Raw genomic sequence first — 24015 nt, 5'->3', positions numbered from 1 at the left:
ATCTATTACTAATTGTTTTCTATCTTGATAAGAATTTAGGAACTAGCTCGTGACACCTAGCTCTAGTTGTGGTAAAATATTAAAAGTCCTACCAATCCCTGAGGAGGTGATAACTCACTTACCCCTTATTACTTGATTCGAATATGTATACTTGCATAGATTCGCTTGCCTTAGCATATACATTGACAAGCGGTCACCTACCCATACAATATCCAATAGAAATCATATTGAGCAATACCCTATAATATCCAAAATCATGATCTTGTAGTATATTGTAAAATGACTATGTAGTTATTTAAATCACATAAATGCCCTCTACTAGTACACTATATGCAGTTCCCCGAAACTGCATCCATAAGGACTTACCTTAGGCCCAATGGACTTAGAATCCAATCTAAGGGAATGCCTTGGGGTCTGAGAGCATACCCAATGTCACCTTAAGTCCATAAGGAATTGCCAACTTGATCAAACATGAACCTTCATACTCCAGCCTACCCATATAGTGTCCCAATAAATCAATTCAAGTATTAACAAGTACTTCCATGATCCATACGTCGTGCATATTTCATTTTTCCAGTAAAATAAGTAACTAATAAATCATTATATCAATCAGTAAAAATAATTGTAAATTAACGAAATATCTATTTATAGTTTCAATACAAATAAAACGATTAGGCAGCATATAGCGAACACACCAGAAGATTCAGTTATTTTGGAGGAAATTGATCGTTATTAGGAAGGAAAACGTATTACTTCTGTAGATTGGACGAAATTTAGAATTGGGGTCCCTATAAAAAGGGTTCATTCGTTAGCATGTCTAATCAACATTTAGAAATTGATGTTTCAAAAATCATTTAAGATTTGAGTGGATTAAAAAAAAGTACCCATGAACCTTTACATCATAATTATTAAAGATCTAGATATAACATGAGTGTTTCCATTATTCAGGCAAATAAGGATATTTCAGACATTTTAATTTCTGATGGATTCTTAGTAACTTAATTCAATGAGGGTAAAATGGTACTTTTCATTATTCTAAATTTATATCGAATTATCATAATTTCGAGTCAAATTGTACTAATTGATCTCCACCCTGTAAAACTTATAAATAATTCGAACTGATATACTTCACGAATAATCACTTCTTAAAATTAATTAAACTGGTTGAACTGGTCACTTTCAGAATCAACATTGAACGAAAATAGAGGAGACAATCATGTATTCGATGGTATTATATATTTCTGTGATATATCAATATCAAGAATACTCAGCATACTTGAGTTATGCTCCATAACCTTTAGGGGTGATACAACATTTAAGTTTATTGGTGTTTGTATAATTTATCCAAATGCATTCACTTATTCTAAGTCATTATGATATTTAGGTCACTTCAACACTCGAAGGTTACTTCAGTCATCTTAGAGTTCAAGGTTTTCTAATCCTTTTAGGGTTCAAGGGTATTTCAATTATTTGAATATTATAGGCTATTTTAGTTATTTCATAGCTCGATGACATTTTGATAATTCTTTTCAATCCAAACATATGCATTTTTATGGTAATTTGGTCAATTATGGCCTTTCCGGATTATTTTTTCACCTTCAGGGGAAATCTTGGTCTTTTTACAGTATAAGGGCATTTCATTCATTTTCTTACGTAAAGCCTTTCCATTTAATTCAAACTTATCGTTTATTTCAATCATTTCAAACAATTCTGACAATAATAGTACTTTCTATAAGTTAGTTGATCACGTGTAATTGTATGTGTTGTGGCATGCAAATATGTGCAAGTATACACAATCGATGCAAGTAATATAGTAGTAAGTGAGTTATTATCTCCACAGGGATTGATGGGAATTTTTCATGTTTGCAATAGCTAGAACTAGGTGTCACTAACTAGTCCTACGATTCTTTTCTAAAAAGTAAACAGTAACAAAGTGTATGAACATATGAACAATATATTGTCGAAGCAAGAAAAATTGTAAAGTGCATTGATTAGAAAAGTTTGGTCGAGGCAATAAAAATATGCAAAAAGTAAACAAATAAAAGTTCTCAAGGTAATAAAAATGTTCGAGTGTCAAATATTCAGAAAAACCTAACACAATCAGACTTCTAACGGAGCACTTGTGTTGGACTTGGTACGGTGATAAATTACTCTACGTTTATGATGATTCAAAATGCAATTCTTGTGTTGCCCGAAATTATTCTATGGACCACTTGGGTTGGACTTGATACGGTTACAAATTATATTACTCGACCTGAACTATAACCCTTGGTTTGTCAAACTATTGTTGCGGTAATGCCCCTTATCGTAAACTGTAGATTTAGCCTATCTTACTCAAGTTTTTACTCTTTTTAGTCGAATGAAACTCTCTCATTTTCTCTAAGGTGAATTAGAACTTCTCCATCCCAGATTAGTTCCCTTATTCACGTAGATCTACCCTAACTCTCTTGATATTATACATCTACTCCTAGAAAAATGGCAATCTCTCGAAGGCTCTTACAGCGTCAAAGAAAAATATTGAAATAATGAACAAAACACACTTAACCTAAACAAAAAACTACATCAATCATTAACAATTGAACAAAGTATCATTCAAGCGTCATCAAACAACAAATAAAAAATTATTATGTGGTGAATATCATCCAAAAATCATTCATTAAGTACAACCCTTGAAATGATATAGAAATAAAAAAAATATAGAAAACTCTCAAAATCATAGCTCTATTGTGACATTCTAACCACCACCACACATATTCTAGTGAAGAGCCTCTCTTAAGGCTTGGCCACTGCTCCAATGAAGTTCGACTATGGAGGACACCATGGACAGTTGAGTGGGAAACAGTGTGAAAATGAGTGCAGTAGACGCCTACTACAAGCCTCAGGTATATTCTCCTCTCTTCTCTTTGATTCCAATCACTCTCCTTTTGAAGAGTTATAATGGTGTATTCATAGTGGGAATTTCTAGGGTTTAGTTCCCTTGGAAATTCTGTAAAAACCCTTAATGTTATACCTATTTTGTGAAAGATATAATAGCTGACAGTGGTCTTAATTAACTTAATGCGGGTATAAGTGCACGTGAGGTTGAAATTGGGCAAGTGACGCCAGCAGTGTCATCAATTTGCGTCAGACATGCATGATATCTCTCACCTAGGCAAGAAAATATGTTCCTCACTGTCATCGTCTTCTACTCCACTGGACCTAGCAAATTGATTTGTCTCGACAAATGAATTCTTCCTTCTTCATTTCCTGCAATAACATAACCAACAAACAACCTTCCTCTTTAGCAGTATCAGTTAAACCAAATAAAATTTGCCTCGATAAAACTTCTCCACCATGTGCAATGTGTCCTACATGCAACTAAAATGCTATGACAAGTGACTTTTACACGAACAATAACCTAAGTAAAAATACCCATAACACTGTCGTTTATGAAGTTATCACACCCCCCAAACTTAATCTATTGCTTGTCCTCAAGCAATGGATAATAAGCGGTAGAAAAATTAAGTGTCACGGCAAAGTAAAAAATTAGGAAAAGCATGTGGTTGAAAATTTCATCCTTCAGCAAAAAGTTTAACCTCAACATGCAAGACTGTACAAGAAGTTAAGCATTTTTGCCTAGGTCAAGACTCTTTGTCAGTGTGTGTGCGTGATTGTATCATTTTATGCTTTAATGTATTTAGAAAACTCCTAAGTAAGTTCTTCTATTTTTTCAAGGCATCACATTATTCACTAAGAACAGTTTCACTCCTATTTATTCAATATGTAACTTAATACTTTGTGTTGTTTTGTGTTTTTTTTTTCTTTTTCTTTTTTTTTTTTTTGCACTACATCAAAGGGAGTCAGCTCATCACACCTACTATCCCACACTGTAGGTGAAATAGAGCATACCTTCTACCCCCGAGCTAATCAAGTAGAGTCATCCAGTGACTGTTTTCATTCACTCATGTGTTAAGGCAACCATTAATTTAAGGAGTTTTCCAGGTCATGCCAATACATAGATGAGTGTCCCTCTACAGTTATATCAAGACATTTATTTGTAATTCAACACACTTTAAAACATTAAGGGGTTTGACTAAATCTTTTCGATCATTTAATGCCACGACACGTAAAAAGTTCTTTCCTAAAAATTTTCTAAGCACCTTAAGCAAAAAAAAAACATACAATCGTGTTAACAATATCACAAAGTATCAAGTACTAGAGTTGGCTCTATCCTTCAAAAGTCATAAAAAATTTGGGCCTAGGCAATGAGAATTTTCTTTCATCATTGGGTTTCCTCAATTTATTCTAACAACTATCCTAATACACTCGTGCCATGACAAAACAATTTCAACCAATCATTATCAAATGCAACTAACTAAGTTTTAAGACACAATATCTCCCCCAAACGTGAGGGGTGCATTGTCCTCAATTATTAGAAAATCTAATCCAAGGGAAATTATTTTAGAATAATGATGTAAGTGCAAGTTAAATTTGGTACCTCATTGTGGTGGAGAGGCTCGGCTGGACATGCGAGTCTTGCGTCACTTAAGAGGATGGGATTGGTTGATCTTGTCTTCTGAGGGAAGCAATGACGGAGATGGTATATCAATATGGACTGTTAGGTGCTTGAGGTGACGTTGGGTCCTAGGAGCACTATCTGGTAGGGCATCTCCTCGATTTGGGAAGGCTCAGCAGGTACGTCTATTGGATGGCTTACTTCACGATTGATAACTGGTTCAATATTGAGATCTTGTGGTTGTTCAAGGGTTAGAATAGGGCTGCTCTACTATGTAACTGGTTCAACAACTTTGGTGGCAGGGTTAAAATATTTGTCTTCAAAAAATTCAGGTGGGATTTTCTACGTATGCATCGAAGATGAAGATGAGGAGCTGATGTACTCATCCGTCTGTCTCTGGCCTTCTACATGGATGGGAGAGACGTGCGTGGCGAGAGGGGTGAAATCAACTAGGGAACCGGGTAAAACGTCTGGTGTCGAGGCAAAAAATTTGTTGCTGCTTGTGGGTGCTAATTTTTGTAATAGTTCTTCACGGAATGGCGGCAGGTCTTTAGTTGTAACTGGTAGCAGTTCCTCGAAGAAATTCTTCAGTTGTGTGTCTATGACCTTGACATAATTTTAGAAGGTTTGTATGTGGCCCTTCAAACTTTTGAGGTGCTCTCGTGTCTCCTGAGTTTTGGTGACAACAACCACCATTCTCACTGGGGCTATAAATTTGGCTCCTCATTCCAATCCTTCAGTCAGAGCATTATCATCAAATCTCATAAGGTCTGGCACCTTCTTTTTGGTGATAACCTCCTTGGATTTGATAAACTCCTCCAAAGGTTCCTCATGTACCTTTTTCTTCCTACATAAAGTGGTTATTAAATTGGGTAAGAACAAGTTATCTTTGGCTCACTTTACACATTCTTGGACCTGCTCGAAGATACTCTTGCCTACATCGATTGAGTACATATTGGAATGTAACAACATCAATCGCCTTAGTAGCATTGTGGTGTTGTGCATGGTAGGCATCAACTTGCCCTTTAGAAAATGGTTCCACAATTTTATGATCGGTTTAAGACCTCAGTGATCCACACGCTTTTGATTGGAAGCATTCCCTTCAAACTTCTTCCAGGAAAAACACAAATCCTCCAGCACACTATCGTATGTCTCAGAATCTGCCTCGAAAATAAATTTATTATGTTAATTTTTTACTTTAGCGAGCTTGAAATGTCTATTGATGTTTGATAGGGTGAAATGGACAAACTTCCCTCGCACATAGACAGATTGTTGGGACTGGTCTCCCAGATGTACATAAAACTCTCAGACCAGCATCGGTGCCACCGCCTTTTAATGTCCAACAAACTTTTTCAATTTGTTTTTCCAGACAATGTACATTACTTCTGGCCCGAACGATCCCTCGTCATAGGTATGGAATATAAATCCATCCTTTAAGTAGACTTTGCGTTTTTGCAGTGCCTTAAATCTTGTCTCATCCTCAACACTTTGGAAGCAGTGGAAACATGTGGTCGCGGAGGACGAAGTGGACACACCTGAATTTGACTTAGAGTGAGCCATCTTTCTCGTGATAACAGATTTTATAGAGATGGCAAAGATTTGGGATGGCAGCTATGGAGGGTTTTGATGAAAAGAGGAGAAAATAAAAGATAAAGATGAAAAAGAAGTGAAAGAGGACGGGGAGAGAGAGTGTGAAATAGGTGGTTTTGTAGAAGGTGGGCGGTTTATTGGGGGTAAATAGGCAAAAAGGAAAATGAGATAAGGATATTAATGCAAAATATTTTTTATAGGATGAAATGGAATAAAATAATGAAGGAAAAGAAACTTTCCCTTTCAAAAGTGTCACCACTTAAATTATGAGGGTTTGCTTCTTTCCATGCGTGAGATTCAACCCTAAGCTACCACATATCACTATATCACCAATAGAAGCAAAATTAGAAAATAAAATTGAAATAAACAACTCATGCAAAATAAAATAAGATAAATTATTTATGTATAGAGTGCAAATTATGTTGCCTAGACAACAAAATTTGTTCAGGTGATAGGAGCAAACTCATAGGCATCGAGGAGTAGCGACACCTATTTATATCTCAGTATTGGTGCTCTGTTGTATGTCTTTAGCCTTTGACCATTCACATTGAAAGTAGTTCCATCATCTAACTTTCATATTTTGATCGCACCATTGCTATGTACTTGATGTATGAACAGTCCTGACCATCTGGACTTCAGCTTACCTGGGAACAACTTGAGTCCTGAATTATAGAGCAATAGTTGTTGTCCTGGAAAAAATTGCATTCGCAAAATTTTTCTGTCATGCCATCTTTTTGTCTTTTCTTTGTAAAGGTGGCCATTTTCATATGCTTGAGCTCTAAATTTGTCTATCTCATTTAATTCCAACAATCATCTTTCCCCAGTAAGTTGTGCATCCATGTTCAGTTTCTTGATAGCCCAGTACGCCTTGTGTTCTAATTACATGGGAAATGGCATTCCTTGTCGTAGAGTAACTTAAATGGAGCCATCTTAATCGGTGTTTTAAATGTAGTGTGATATGTCCAGAACGCCTTATCCAGTTTTGGCGACCAATCTTTTCGTTTAGGGTGACCACCTTCTCAAGGATCTTCTTGATCTCACGATTTGAAACATCGGCTTGCCTATTGGTCTGGGGATGATATGCTATGGCAATTTTATGGCGCACCCCATATCTTTGCAGTGTCTTGGAAAAAAAATTTGTCAAAGTGAGTGCTTTCATCATTGATAATTTCTCGTGGTACTCTAAGATGCATGAATATATTTTTGTGGAAGAACTTCAACATGGTCTTGGAGTCATTTCAAGGTGTTTCCACGGCTTCCACCTATTTGTACACATAGTCTACATCCAAGAAGATGTACAGATAACCGAAAGATGCTAGGAAAGGTCCAATAAAACCAATTCCCCATGCGTCGAAGAGTTCGACCTCCAAAATATTTTGCCATGGAATCTCATTTCTCTTCAATATATTCCCAGTGTGTTGCCAATGATCACATGACTTATATAATTCGTGTACATCCTTGAATAAGGTGGGCCAGTAGAAGTTGGATTGGAGGACCTTTGTAGTAGTCCCCATCCCACCAAAATGCACTCCATACGGGGATGTATGGAAATGAAATAGGATCTCCTTATGTTCTTCTTTGGGGATTCATTTCTGGATTATTTAGACTACACATTATTTGAATAAGAATGATTCATCCAGTAATAATGGTGCACATAATGTCTGAACTTTTTCCTGCCCCGGCTAGATAAATTTGAAGGCATAATACCACTAACAAGAAAGTTAACTATATCAGCATACCATGACACTACTATCACAAATAATAATTTCTCGTCAGATAAATCTTCATGAATTTCTTTCATGTCGTGACAAATGTTTATGTTCTTTAGACTAGATAAGTGATCCGCTACTTGGTTTTCAGTACCCTTCATATCTCTCACCTCTAAATCAAATTCTTGCAGCAAGAGTATACATCTAATAAGCCTAGGATTGGCATCCTTTTTATTAACTAGGTACTTAATGGAAGAGTGATTTGTATGTACTATGACCTTAGTTCTTAAAATATAGCCCTAAACTTATCAAAGGTGAATACCACTGCAAGCAATTCTTTTTCAGTAGTGGTATAATTAAGTTGTGCATCATTAAGGGTACAGCTAGGATAATAAATAACATGGAAGATTTTACCTTTTCTTTAGCCTAGAACTATTCCTATTGTATAGTCATTGGCTTCACACATCAGCTCAAAAAGGGCGTCCCAGTCAGGTGGAACAACAAATGGTGCCAGGGTAAGTTTTTTCTTCATATTAGTGAATGTATTGATGCATTAATCATTGAATACGAACGGTTGATTTTGTTGAAGCAACAGATACAAAGGCTTTGAAATCTTTGCAAAATACTTAATGAAATATCTGTAGAATCCTGCATGTCCCAGGAAACACCGGATGCCCTTCACAGTGGTAGGTGAAGGCAAATTCTCAATTACTTCCACCTTGGCTATGTCAACCTCGATGCCTTGGCATGAAATTTTATATCCCAACATAATTCATTTTGTCACCATAAAGTGACATTTCTTCCAGTTTAACACAAGGTTTGACTCCTCACATCGCTTTAGCTCTTTAGATAGATTGTCGAGGCACCGGTCAAAGTCATCGCCTGAGATGGAGAAATTGTCCATAAATATTTCTAAAAAAATCCTCCACTATGTTAGAGAAAATGACCACCATACATCTCTGAAAAGTTATCGGGGCATTACATAGTCCAAACAACATTCTCTGAAAAGCATATGTACCATATGAGCAGGTGAAGATGGTCTTCACCTGATCTTCAGGTGCTATGGCAATATGATTATACCCATAATATTTGTTAAGAAAATAGTAAAATGCCTTGCCTGCTAAATGTCCGCTCTTTTTGAGTACTAAATATGAGTGCGGATATGTGTGCAAGTGTACACAATCGAACAAGTAATAAAGTGATAAGTAGAGTATCGTCTCCACAGGGAATTGGAGAAGTCAAATAGGTTTGTCAAGGCACGTTACTTTGTCACCTACGTAAAGCTAGTGATGGTATATACAAATGAGAATGTTGTGGCAATATGGAATGACTGATGTGGAAGTGGAACGATGGTAATGTGGTAGCAAATGGATATGTCGTGGCAAAATAGATTGTATTTAATGCAAATAAATAAAAATGTCATGGCAAAATAAAATGCAATTATATGATTTGATTACTATGACTTTGGCTTTCTCACACGACAAGCTACTTTGGGAATGAGTGGTAGGAGTCACCTAGGAAAATCTAAGTTTACTTCTCCGAATAGTCTTATCTCTATGCCTCTTCTACCCGAAAGAGTATACTAAGGTGCCCTATGCTATCTCTAGTAAGGGACTCGACAGATTAAGATATCCTAGCAAAACCGGTTGGCGTAAACTCCTGCAGTGATCCTATTGGTCCAAATAACAGGATATGTCTCGACAATGCCTTTTTACGGCAGCATTAACATCTAACCTATCGCTCATGCACAACTCTTTTTAGTCGAATGAAATCCCAGCCTTATATCTAAGGTTGATTAGGCCTAGTTACTATCTAAAACCCTTTGTTTAAGTAGTTTCTCCCTAGTGTCTCTAGAACACTAAGGATATGTTACCTAGGTATTCTCTCGAACCCTAAGAATCTCCTAAGAAATGGTTACTCTCGTAGCTTCTACAACCTTAAGGCATTAAACTCCATAAACAAAACATATTATAGCATAGAAAAATCAACCATTCATTGAAATAAAACTTAAACATCCAAAATTAACTCCCACCAAATAGGATTAGTTCATGGTGGGGTTCAAAATAAGAAGCACAAAGCAAGATAATTTGTTCCTTACAACCCAAATAACAAAATATGAAACCAAAGAACAAAGGGAAGGAGAAAAAGCCTTCGACGTGCACTGCTGGAGCTTCCCTTGGCCACCACAAACTGCCCCCAGTGAACTAGCTCCTCTCGGATGCCTAGAACGCCACTCCCGCAGGCTTGTCAAGGAGAAATGCCACGGGAAGTAGGATTGACGGAGAAAGATGAGACCTTCTCTCTCTAACTTTTTAAGCTCAAATCTGGGTGGAACCAAAATCCTCTTCATTATGGCTTCATCCTCTATTTATAGGGGAAAATTAACCCAAGGACTTGGTGTTGAAATTCCTAGGAAACCGCAAACCATGCTTAAATCATATGGGTATCGGGCAGATCATAGCAGTGATCCAGTCTGGGTTGCCGATTGAGTACCCGGTATATTTCCGCTACAGACGCCCAAGGATAGACGGGATCTGAAGAGCAGGCGGCGTGGTCAGCAGGATCGGCTGTAGTAAAGCCGACCCCTCCAGGCGGATATTCGAGGTAGATTTCTCAGGCAGAGCTCTCGAAAAGTCGGAGACAACTAGCTTCAAAAATATCTTCTCGCACTTTAAGCGTTATCGAAATGCCAGTCAAACTTGGCAATTTCATTTTGCTCAACAATCTCCTTATGTCACGACATTTTCTTTCCTTTTCTCATTGCTTTCAATTCCTGCACATCATCAAACAAGCACATTTCCCATAAAGCAGCACCGCTTTAAAAATAAAATGACGCGACAAACTGAATTCCACTAAATGCTTCTAAATGCATCTACATGGTCCTAACTGAGTTATTAGACACTCAATAACTTAAGTGAAAAGGTCCCAAAATATGACCTTTTATGGAGTTAACACACCCCTAAACTTAATCTATTGCTTGTCCTCAAGCAATGGATAGTAATAAGCAAAATAAAAATACCATGGCAATTTCATAAGTAGAATAGTTATATGGGATACAATTTCAGCCATCAGTATTTAGCTTCAACATGCTTGACTAGTTTGAGAAATCAAGTATTGTCCCCTAGGGCAAGATTCTTTTTGTGAGTGAGTGTGTGTTTGTATCCAATCCATGCTTAACAAACTTAAAAATTTTCTAAGCAAGCTTTCTTAATTTGCCATTACATTTAGAAATTTTTTACTCCCACCTTGCTTTCTTTACTTTATTTCTGCTACGAGGGGAATCAGCCCATAACTTTACCATCCCACACTCTAGGTGAAAGGGAGCATACCTTCCACCCCCGAGCTAGTCAGGTAGAGTCATCACGTGACTACTTTCATTCACTCATATGCCATGGCATAGCGAAGTGTCCCTCTACAGATATGCCGAGGCATTTATTCATAACTTCATTCATTTCATTGTTTTCAAAAAAAAATTCATTTTTTAGTGGGTTTTTCATCATTCAAAATTTTATGTCACGATATTTTAAGAATTCTCTTATAAAAAATTTTTAAGTTTCTCAAGCATGAAAAACATACAATCGTGTATTTAAGGATTTCAAAGAAGCAAGTCCTAGAGTTGGTTCTATCATCCTCAACAAATCATGTACATTCTATCCTAGTAATCAAGAATTCATCATCATCGGGCATCCTTAACTAATTCCAAAAAACTATTCATGCACTTACTAATGTCATGGCATATTTATTTTACTAATACTATCATGCAATGATGCGAGAACCCTACTTCCCCCAAACTTGAAAGAAATCATTGTCCTCAATGCTTACTAAAACTAAGGAAAATAAACTACATGCTATTAATACAATGCAATGCAAGGTACCTTGACTTCATGCATATGGTGGTGCGGCAGTCGTGCCACGGGTGTGCTTTCTCAGTTTTGCGGGACTGGAGTGTTCGGAGTCAGAATCGGGTGTAGCAGGGACGGTGGAGAGCTGGGGCTCCTTGCGCTTAGATGCCTTCTTCAGTCAGCATCTGCTCCTTCACAAAGGAGCTTGTCATTGCATCTTGGATTGGCCCCTTTCTATGGACTCGGTGGGTTGGGGTGTGGATGGGAGGATAACAAAAGTAAAAGTGAAAAAAATTAACCCTAAAGTAAAAGTAAAAATGAAAAAAGTGAAAAAGTTTTCCCTCCTTTTTTTTCTTCCTTGTTACCGCCCATCTTTCCTTTAGCTTCCACTGTACGGTATCACGTACTGCCTGTGTGGGATGGATATGAGTAAATATAAAATGTAACGGCATCTTCAAGATGCTTGGATAGTTTCGACATCGTGCAAGAGGAGTGCAGACTTGTCACTCTCGATCGGAGCACCGGTGTAGACCAAAATGCCCCACACATATAACAGTTCCACCTTCAAAATATTTTGCCCTGGCATTTTGTGTCCTTCACATATGAATTGTAGGACCTTTGCAGTAGTCTTATCTTCTTCAAAGTGCTCACTGCATGAAGCTGAATGATAGTAGAATGAGATATCTTTTCGCTCCTTTTTGCTGTGGCAACTTGAAATCATTTGGGCAGCAAATTCGTTGGAGAGGTTGAGGTTATCCCTATGCCAGTAGCCACCATCGTGTATGACATTGTTCTTTCCTAGGCTATTCAAGTAAGGAAGCAAAACAACACTAACGAGAAATTTGACAATATCAGCATACCACAAAATTACCGCAGTAAATAATAATTTCTCATTAGGGAATTTTTTCTTAATCTCCATTTCATTCCTTAGCTCTCTTACAATTTCTAGCCTAGAAAAATGAGCAGCTACTTGGGGTTTAGGATGAGTAAATTCAATAGAATTCAAAGGTTAAATTTCATACCTGGTCTAGCTATAGATAAGCTAGACTGACTAATCTCCTTTGGAATATCCTCGAGCTCATTCAAGGGATTATCATTGCATAAAAATTTGTTGCAGCAAAATTATGCAGCTTTTCTTTGGTCATCAACTCCTGCTGATGGGGGTTTTTCTTTTGCCGTGGCAAAATTTTTCTTGTCTTCATTGGTTGCACTCTTCGAACCCTTATCATTATTTTCTAGCAAATGTAAATCTTCTTGCACCTTCAGATCTTCGTGCACAATCTCATGACTGGGCTCTCCGAGTGTCTCTCCCCAAAACTTAACATCTTTGTAGCCACTCCTTAAGGTGAATGTACCATAATTCTCCCTGTCTTGAGCCTTAGTGACTTCAGTATCACTAGGTAGACTGCCATATGGGCTAGAATGTAATGTCGTGACAATTCGGCCAGCCTGACCCTCCAAGGCCCTCAAAGACGAGTTATGACTTTGAAGTAAAGGTTCTTGGCTTTTTATAGAGGTCGCATGGTCATGCAGTATGGTCTTCGTTGTTGCGATAAAATCTTGCATCGTGGCCTCCAAAGAGCTTGTGTTAGATGAAGATGGTAATCTCTCGTTAGAATTATGCCATGGCATATTTGTTTGAAAGCCCTAGGAGTCACTGAACTTCTACTGCCTAGCGGGCTAACTAGAGTTGTTGGTTTCTTGATTTTCCCACAAAAAGTTTGGATGTTGATGTATCCAGGATTATATGTGTAAGAATAGGGGTTGTTGTTACCTCGATTATAGTTGCCTGCAAAGTTGATGGATTCTTGATTGGTCGGGCAATCAATCTCGTTGTGATTGTCATGGCATAATAAACAAGCTGAATGAGCTGCCTTCACTTCTCTCACCTCACTTGGCCTTTGCAAGTTCTTCAACATGTTGGTGATAGCAGCAAGTTGGGCGGAAACCGAATCTTTAGAATCTAGCTCGAAATCTTCATGAGATTTTCGTCCAACTCCAAGCCTTGTGGATGGAAACTGATATTCATTAGTGACAATCTTATTCAGTATGTCAAATGCCCCTACTGGTGATTTTTCAAGTAACGACCCATTTGCCGAGGCATCTAGCATCATCCTCGTGGATGTGTTAACTCCATTGTAGAACATCACAACTTGAGTCCAGTCATTGAATCCATGATTGGGGCACTTGCGAAGCAAACTTCTGTATCGATCCCAGCACTCATACATAGACTCTTCATCGCCTTGGCGAAAAGATGCTATGGCATTTCGAAGATGGTTTTTTATATAGGGTTGATCATTCCATAGTAAAACAAATTTGCACAAGTCAACCCAAAACCTTATCGAGTCGAAGGTAATCCATTGAGCCATGCCCTGGTGTGATCTTTCAAAGAATATGGAAATAACTTCAATTTCAATACATCTTCATGCACACCTTGTTGTCGAAAGCAGTCACAAACCTCCAAAAATGCCCGAACATGTTGCCTTGCATCCTCATAAGGAGCACCACCAAACTATCCAATAAAGTCCAACATGTCGAACATAATCGGTTTGAGCTCGACGTGGGCTACCTGAATCGTGGGTGCCATAATTTCAGGATGTTGGTCGTCCATGATAGGGTTTAAATGATCTCGAATAGTACGAGGCCTAGCTGCATTCCGAACATTTGGAATTACCTCGGCATTCTGATCTTCCACTTGACTAATTCTTTGATTTCCAATTTGGTACATCTTTGCTTGAGCACATTGAGTATGTAAAATAAAAGCCTGAAAAACAAGTAAAATAACAAGTAAAACTATACAAAAAAATAAACAAGTAAAATACAAATGCCATGACAAAACAAATTAACTTCCAGTTGCCAATTCCCCGGCAACGGCGCTAAAAACTTGTCCGCTCTTTGTGAGTACTAAATATGAGCGCGGATATGTGTGCAAGTATACACAATCGAACAATTAATAAAGTGATAAGTAGAGTATCGTCTCCACAGGGAATTGGAGAACTCAAATAAGTTTGCCAAGGCACTTTAGTTTTTTACCTAAGTAAAGTTAGTGATGGTATATACAAATGAGAATGTTGTGGCAATATGAAATGACAGATTTGGAAGTGGAACGATGGTAATGTGGTAGCAAATGGATATGTCGTGGCAAAATAGATTGTATTTAATGCAAACAAATAACATTTCAAGGCAAAATAAAATGTAAATATATGATTTGATTAATAAGACTTTGGCTTTCTCACACGACAAGCTACTTTGGGAATGAGTGGTATGAGTCACCTAAGAAAATCTAAGTTTACTTCTCCGAACAGTCTTATCTCTATGCCTCTTCTGCCCGACAGAGTATACTAAGGTGCCCTATGCAATCTCTAGTAAGGGACTCGACAGATTGAAGATGCCCTGGCAAAACCGGTTGGCGTAAACCCCTATAGTGATCTTATTGGTCCAAATAATAGGATATGTCTCAGCAATACCTTTTTGCAGCAGCATTAATGTCCGCTGTTTGTGAGTACTAAAATATGATGCGGATATTTGTGTAAGTATACACAATCGAACAAGTAATAAAGTGATAAGTAGAGTATCGTCTCCACAGGGAATTGGGGAACTCAAATAGGTTTGTCAAGGCACTTTACTTTGTCACATAAGTAAAGTTAGTTATGGTATATACAGATGAGAATGCAGTGGCAAAATGTAATGGACGTAGTGGAAATAGAGTGGTGATAGTGTGGTAGCAGATGGATATGTCGTGGCAAATTAAATTGTCATACGTGAAAACAAATGGAAATGTCAAGGCAAAAATAAAAATGCAAATACTAGATTTAATATATGTAGGACTTTAGCTTTCTCACAAGACAAGCAGCAATGGAAATGAGTGATGGGAGACACAAGGAAAACCTAAGTTTATTTCTTTGAATGGTGCTTCTTCTATGCTTACCCTGCCCGACAGAGTCTACTGATGTGCCCTATGCTATCTCTAGTAAGGGACTCGACAGACTAAAGATGCCCTGGCAAAACCGATTGGCGTAAACCCTAGCAGTGACCCTATTGGTTCAGCTAATAGGATATATCTCGGCAATACCTTTTTGCGGCAGCATTAACATCTAACCTATCGTTTATACCCAACTCTTTTTAGTCGAATGAAATCCTAGCCTTATCTCTAAGGTGGATTAGGCCTAGTTACTACCTAGAACCCATTGTTTATGTAGTTCCTCCCTAGCTTCTCTCGAAGTCTAAAGATAAATTGCCAAGGAATTCTCTCGAACCTCATGAACCCTCCTAAGGAAAGGCTACTCTCGTAGCTCCTACAACCTTAAGGCTTTAAGTCTCACAAAAAAACAGAATAAAGCATGAAATAACATCCATTCATTAAAATAACAACTTAAATAACCATGCGAACTCCCACCAAATAGGATTTGTTCATGGTGGGGCTCGAAATCAACAAGCACAAAGCAAGATTCATTCGTTCCTTACAACCCATAAGGGGAGGAGAGAAAGCCTTCGATGTGCACTGCCAAATGCCTTCCTCGACCACCAAGGACTGCTCCCAACAGACTAGCTCCTCTCGGATGCTCAGAACGCCACTCCCTTCTGCTAGTCAAGGAGAAATACCACGGCAAGTGGGATTGACGGAGAAAGATGAGACTTTCTCTTTCTAACTTTTTAAGATCAAATGTGGCTGGAACTAAAAATCTTTTAACATTGTGGCTTCATCATATATTTATAGGGGGGAGAAAAACCCTAAAGATTTGTGTCAAAATTCTAAAGATACCCCAAATCATGCTTAATTCATGTGATGATCGGGTAGAGCTGGCAGTGATTCTGCTGGGCTGCTGGCAATGGTCCAGCCTGGGTGGTTGACTGGGCAGGTAAGGATCTGCGCTAATCCAGGCAGATTTCTCGGTCATGATCAGAGATCCGAATTTCTCGGTCATGATCAGAGATCCCGTGAAAACAGGGACAGCTAGCTCCAAAAATATCTTCTTTCATTTTGTTCGCTCTCGAAATGCCAATCCAGCTCGGCATTTTCATTCTGCTCAGCAATCTTCTTATGCCACGACATTTCCTTTTTTTCTTTTCCTTGCTTTCAAATCATGCACATCATCAAACAAACACCTTCCCCATAAAACAACACTAATAACAAAATAAAATGCCACGGCAAATAGAATTCCACCTCATGCAACTATATGCTCCTAAATGATCCTAAATGGGCTCTTAGACATTCAATAACTTAAGTGAAAAGGTCCCAAAATGTGTCCTTTTACGGAGTTATCACACCCCCAAACTTAAGCTATTGCTTGTCCTCAAGCAATGGATAGTATTAAGCAAAACAAAAAATACCATGGCAAGTTCAGAAGTAGAGTAGTTTTATGGGATAAAATTTCAGCCCTCAGCTCATATGGCTTTAACATGCTAGACTAGTTTAAGAAATCAAGTACCGTCCCCTAGGGCAAGATTCTTTATGTAGGTGTGTGCGTGTTTGTATCCAGACCATGCTTAACAAACCTAAAAATTTTCTACTCAAGCTTTCTCAATTTACCATGACATTTTTAAATTACTACTCCCCTTTGTTTTCTTTGATTACTTCTGCTACGAGGAGAGTCAGCCCATCACTCTACCATCCCATACTCTAGATGAAAGAGAGCATACCTTTCACCCCGATCTAGTCAGGTAGAGTCATCCTGTGACTACTTTCATTCACTCATATGCCAAGACATAGTGGAGTGTTCCTCTACAGATATGCCAAGGCATTTATTTATAATTTATATTTCTTTTTTTTTTTATGCGGGGTTTTCATCATTCACAGTTTTATGCCACGACATTTAAGAATTCTCTTATAAAAAATTTCTAAGTTTCTCAAGCATGGAAAATATACACTCGTGTTCAAGGGTTTCAAAGAAGCAAGTTGTAGAGTTGGTTCTATCATCCTCAACCAGTCATATACATTCTATCCTAGCCATGAAGAATTCTTCATCATCGGGCATCCTCAATTAATTCCATAAAACTAATTCTATATTTACTAATGTCATGGCATATTCATTTTACTAATACTATCATACAATGATGCGAGAACCCTAGTTCCCCCAAACTTGAGAGAAGCATTGTCCCCAATGCTTACTAAATCTAAGAAAAATGAAACTACATGTTATGAATGCAATGCAATGCAAGGTACCTTGGCTTCATGGTGGTGGTGCAGCAGTTGCACGGCGAGTGCGCTTGAGGAGCTTAGCGGGGCTGGAATGCTCGGAGTCAGAAGCTGGTGCAACTGGAGGAGTGCGAGGGCCTTCATGAACAGTTGGGAGCGGGGGCTCCTGATGTTGAGATGCCTTTCGTAGGCGACGTCTGCTCCTACGTAAAGGAGCTTGCCGTGGCATCTCCGATTGTGACTCCTCGGCCGACTCAATAGGTTGTGATACTTCGGGGTTGGCTGCTTCCATCGGTACAGCAGGTGGTGGCATTGTTGGATGTTCTTCTACGAACGGTTCAACAAATGGGGCAGGCTCCGGGAAATTAGCAAGTTGAAGGTTGGCTTCTCTGTCTACATCAGGCAAAATTGTGTGGATCGGATCAGGGTCCACTGGCTCCTCTGCTTCAGCTCGCTGGGGACTGTCTTTACTCGATGAATGTTGGGCAGCAGCTGGGGCGGGTGGAGGTACTTTTGCAGATACCTCTGCATCTCTATGCGATGGGACGAGCTCATCAGGAAAAGGGGGAATGGTAAAGTTAGTGTGTGGGAGGAACTCCATCAGGGCACTGGTGAGAAAGGCATCACATCGTTTGGCATAAGCAAAATAGACCATCAGTTTGTCGGACAACTGCCCAACATGCTGGTGAGTGCGCTGGACAGCCTGCTCTAAGTCAGTTGAAGATGCCCTGACATATGGTGATTATGCAACGCGAGATGTGGTTGCCTCGTGTTCCTTTCCTTTAGCTTCCTTGTAGCCCAACAACATAGGTATTTTCTCTTTGTTGAGTCCAGCAATGCCCGGCAAAATCTCATCAAACATTTCTTCTCGAACTTTCTTTTTTCGGCATAAAGCAGTGATGAGATTTGGGAATACCAAGGCACTTGCCTGTCGCTTTAGGCATAGATGAGCCTATTCCACGATAATCTTCCCTATATCGATGGTTCGTCCGGTGATGATAGAGTGCAGCAAAAGCATCCGCTGGCATGATACAGTTGTATTGTGGGAGGTTGGCATAAGCTTGTGCTTCATGAAATGGTTCCACAGTTTGACATGGGGGAGCAGTCGATCCCTATCCACGGTCTTTCGTTTTAGTTACTGACCGTTCCACTGAGTACCGGGAAGACACAAGTCTTCCAGGATGCCTTGGTAAGTTTCATGGTCGGCCTCTTGGGCAAAGCTCGTATGGTGGTCATCAGAAACCTGCAGTTTAAAATAACGATTAATAGCGGTAGGAGTAAAACTAATAGAAATGCCGTGAACCATCACGGCATGCTGATTTGGCTCGGTAATGTTAGAATAAAACTCCTTCACTATTGTAGCGTTGACAGGGGCAGGATGTTTGGCAAACTTCTGCCACTTATACTTAGTGACCACGTCCAGCACTTCGCTGCCCAAATCGGCGTTCTCCGCCTCGGAGAAGACAAAGCGCAACTCGAAAAAGACTCGCCGGTTCTTTATGGTTTGATAGCGTTTCTTGGCAGCCTCATCGACAAAGCGTGGTGGTGAGGGTGGTGGGGCTGGTCGTTAGCGCACCATCGTGAGACTGCAAAAATAAATGAAGGAAGAGAGCTTTTTGAGGCGGTTGTTATGGTGGTCGACGGCAGTTGGAAAGGAGAAGAGGAAACTAGAAAGTGAAAGTAAAAAGAGAAAGTGAAAAGTGAAAAGTAAGTGGGGTAGGCTAGTTAAATGGAAATATTTTGGGGGGGGGAAATAGATAAGCGATGGGGTAGGGCGGGAAAGAAAACAAAATGAAAAAAATTCATTCCTAAGTCAAAAGTCAAAATAAAATTTCCCTCCTTTTTCCTTTTCATTTTGCCGCCCAAAGTGTTCTCAACTTCGTCAACACGCCTCACGTGCTTAGTGCGTGGGATTCCCTAGCAAAAATATGAAATGAAAATAATTACTGAATAATGAGAAATATTAAAATAAAGGCAAAACAAAAATAATTTATGTACAGATGTAAGTTAAAAATGCCACGGCATCCTTAAGATGCCGGACTAGTGTCAACGTCTTGCAAGAGCAACGCCGACTTGTCACGTGCAAGTGGGACTCCTTGATAAGCCTTTAGGCGCTGGCCATTGACTTTAAAGATGGATCCATCGTCCAGGTTCTTGATATCAACAGCACCATAAGGGTAAACATGGTGAACTTTAAATTGTCCAGACCAGCGTGACTTTAATTTGCCTGTGAAGAGCTTGAACCTAGAATTGAACAACAGTACTTTCTGACCCATATGAAATTGTCGTGGCAAAAGCATTCTGTCGTGCCACTTTTTGGTTTTTTCCTTGTAGAGCTTGGCATTTTTATATGCTTGCACTCGAAACTCTTCTATTTCATTTAGATCAAGTAATCGTTTCTCCCCAGCAATTTGCTCGTCAAAGTTTAACTTTTTTATTGCCCAGTACGCCTTGTGCTCTAGTTCAACAGGGAGGTGGCAGGCTTTTCCATATACCATCTTAAAGGGCGACATTCCTAAAGGTGTTTTGAATGTTGTCCTATATGCCCATAATGCTTCGTCAAGCTTTGGGGACCAGTCTTTCCTTCGGGGGTTAACCACATTCTCTAGGATTTGCTTAACTTCTCGATTGGAGATTTCAGCCTGTCCATTCGTCTGCAGATGATATGCCGTGGCAATCTTATCTCGCACTCCATATTTCTGTAATGCCTTGGCAATCAACTTGTTGTCAAAGTGAGTGCCCTCATCGCTGATAATAGCTCTTGGGACTCTAAAATGAGTGAAGATGTTCTTATGAAGGAACTTAAGCACAGTCTTTGAGTCGTTTCTCGGCGTAGCAATTGCTTCAACCCACTTTGAAACGTATTCCACCGCTAGTAAGATGTATAAATCTCCAAAGGAAGATGGGAATGGTCCCATGAAATCGATGCCCCAAACATCAAAGAGATCAATCTCCAGAATATTTTGCAGCGGTATTTCGTGTCTTCTGGAAATATTTCTAGTGCGCTGGCATTTGTCGCACGCCTTGCAAAATGCGTGGGCATCTTTAAATAATGATGGCCAATAAAAACCTGACTGGAGGACCTTTACAGCAGTCCTCAAACCTCCAAAATGCCCTCCACAAGTTGAAGTGTGGCAATGGTGTAAGATATTGCTTTGTTCTTCTTCGGGGACACACCGTCGAATCATTTGATCAGCACATTGCTTGAATAAGTACGGCTCGTCCCAAAAGTAGAACTTGGCATCATGAAGAAACCTCTTTTTGCCCTGGGTGTTCAGTTCCTAAGGAAAAACACCACTAACAAGAAAGTTAACCAGGTCAGCGTACCACGGAATTACCGTGGCATATAAAATTTTCTCGTCAGGGAATTCTTCTTTAATATCAAAAATGTCATGGCATTCTGAAATATTTTCTAGCCTAGATAAGTGGTATGCAACCTGATTTTCAGTACCTTTCCTATCAATTACCTCTAAGTCAAATTCTTGCAGAAGTAAATATCCACTTGATCAGTCTAGGCTTGGCATCTTTCTTGTTCACTAAATATTTTAAAGCTGAATGATCAGTGTGAACTATAACCTTGGTGCCTATCAAGTATGGCCTAAATTTGTCAAATGCAAATACCACGGTAAGTAATTCTTTCTCAGTGGTTGTGTAATTTAATTGTGCATCATTTAAGGTACGGCTAGCATAATATATGACATGAAAAATTTTACCTTTACGCTGCCCAAGCACAGCTCCCACGGTAAAATCACTTGCATCACACATTAATTCAAATGGAGCCGTCCAATCTGGGGGAATTACAATTGGTGCAGAGATAAGTTTCTGCTTCAGCTCTTTGAATGCGCCATGGCATTTCTGATCGAACACAAAGGGTTGGTTCTTTTGCAGGAAGGTACACAAAGGCTTGGATAGTGTGGAAAAATCCTTGATGAATCGTCTGTAAAAACCAGCGTGGCCAAGGAAACTCCGAATGCCCTTGATAGAATTTGGTGGGGGAAGCTTCTCGATCACCTCGATCTTAGCCTTGTCGACCTCAATGCCCTTTGCAGAAATTTTATGTCCTAGAACAATGCCTTCAGTCACCATGAGGTGGCATTTTTCCCAGTTTAGTACGAGATCAGCCTCCTCGCATCGCTTCAGTACCTTTGCCAAATTGCCGAGGCATTTTTGAAAATCGTCTCCGGAAACAGAAAAATCATCCATAAAAATTTCCAAAAAATCCTCCACCATGTCAGAAAAGATGGCTTGCATGCAACGCTGAAAAGTTTCCGGGGTATTACAGAGTCCAAAAGGCATTCTTCGAAAAACGTATGTACCATACGAGCACGTGAATGTCGTCTTCTCTTAGTCCTCTGGTGGTATGGCAATCTGATTATACCCTGAATAACCATCCAAGAAACAATAGTATGCCTTGGCCGCAAGTCGATCCAGCATTTGATCGATGAATGGCAAAGGAAAATGATCCTTCTTGGTGGCCTTGTTAAGCCTACGGTAGTCCATGCAGATGCGCCATCCAGTGACAGTGCGAGTAGGTATTAAGTCATTTCCTTCGCTCGTTACCACGGTCATGCCTCCCTTTTTAGGCACGCATTGGACGGGACTGACCCACGAACTATCTGAAATAGGGTATATCACTCCAGCATCGAGCCATTTGAGAACCTCTTTCATCACAACATGCTTCATGATTAGATTTAATCTTCGCTGTGGCTCTATGGATTTGTCGTGGCATTCTTTCAGCAAAATTTTGTGCATGCAGATTGTTGGACTTATTCCCTTGAGATCTGCCATCATCCACCCTAACGCTTTCTTATGCTGTGACAAAACACTTAGCAAACTAGATTCTTGGTTAGGAGTAAGGGTAGAGGAAATAATCACAGGCAAAGTGTATTACTACCCAGATAAGCATATTAAGATGTTGTGGCAAATTTTAAGTTCAAGGGTAGGTGCATGCTGTAATGAGGGCTTAGGAGGAACAAACTCTTCTAAATTCAAAGGTTCAAAGCGCGTACCTGGGCTAGCTTTAGGGAAGCTAGCCTGCTGTTCCTCGGATGAAAAGTCATTCGGCTCTTCAAGGAGCCTCTCATCAATATCTAGCTGAATGAAATTGTCGTGGTAAAATTGATCTGCCTCTTTTGTAATTTCAGCGTCTACCTCAAAAATGATCTGACATTTTTTATAATCATCCATGTGTTTGAGAGATCGGAAAACATTAACAGTGAACTGTTGATCGGCCACTCGCATGGTTAGCTCGCCCTTCTCGCAATCGATGAGAATACGACCGGTGGCTAGGAAAGGTCTCCCCAATATAATGGGCACTGTGGCGTCGACCTTACAGTCCAGAATCAGAAAATCGACAGGGAAAATGTACTTGTCAACCCTCACGATGACATCTTCAATTCACCCTTCTGGACGCACATGTGAACGATCGGCAAGTTGCAAGATGACTGAAGTAGGTCTCGCATTTCCTATCCCCAGTTTTATGAAAATTGACTTAGGCATCAAGTTTACACTTGAGCCAAGGTCACACAGTGCTTTTCCAACAAATTTGTTTCCAATCGAACATGGAATGATAAAGCTGTCCGGATCACGTCTTTTTAGTGGTAGCTTGCTTAAGGAAGAGCAAAATTCTTTTGCCGTGGCAATTATTTCGTACTGCTCAACCTTTCTCTTCTTGGTGACGATTTCTTTTAGAAATTTAGCATATGTGGGCATTTGTTCCATTGCTTCAAGAAAAGGAACATTGATCTGCAGTTGACCCAGAATGTCAACAAATTTTTTAAACTGAGTCTCCTCGTTATGTTTCTTCAGTCTTTGCGGAAAATGAGGTGGGGGTCTGGCTTCTTGTAATGATGGTGTGCGAACAGAAGTTACCGTGGCATTTTTATTTTCCCCCTCAGCTTTGTTACTTGATGAACCCTCAGATTTATCTTCTTCTTTCGGTGCTTCTTCCTGCAGTTCTTTATCAGCTTGACTGGTTGTGGGGGATGAATCTTCCTTCGGTTTTCCCGTAGACTTATCTTCTATATTAATTTATGTACCGCTTCGGAGAGTTAGCGCATTGCATTGTTCTTTACTATGAGGTTTGGTGACTTCAGTGTCACTTGGAAAATGTCCGGGTTTGCGTTCTTGTAATGCCGCGGCAATCTGACTTACTTGACTCTCTAGTGCCCTTGACGATGAACTATGGCTCTGGAGTAGAGCTCCTTGATTTTTTATAGAGGTCGAGTGGTCTTGCAGCATTGT

The 24015-nt window shown here is 39.5% G+C and overlaps 1 pseudogene; it reads right to left on the bottom strand.

Annotated features, from left to right (window-relative positions):
* Positions 1–17806: 17806 nt before the first annotated feature.
* Positions 17807–22959, bottom strand: LOC120170207 (annotated as a pseudogene).
* Positions 22960–24015: the final 1056 nt, after the last annotated feature.

This window comes from Hibiscus syriacus, unplaced genomic scaffold (genome assembly GCF_006381635.1).
Source record: "Hibiscus syriacus cultivar Baekdansim isolate YM2019G1 unplaced genomic scaffold, ASM638163v2 tig00111774_pilon, whole genome shotgun sequence".
Classification (NCBI taxonomy): Eukaryota; Viridiplantae; Streptophyta; class Magnoliopsida; order Malvales; family Malvaceae; genus Hibiscus; species Hibiscus syriacus.
This window is presented reverse-complemented; position numbering and strand designations above follow the sequence as displayed.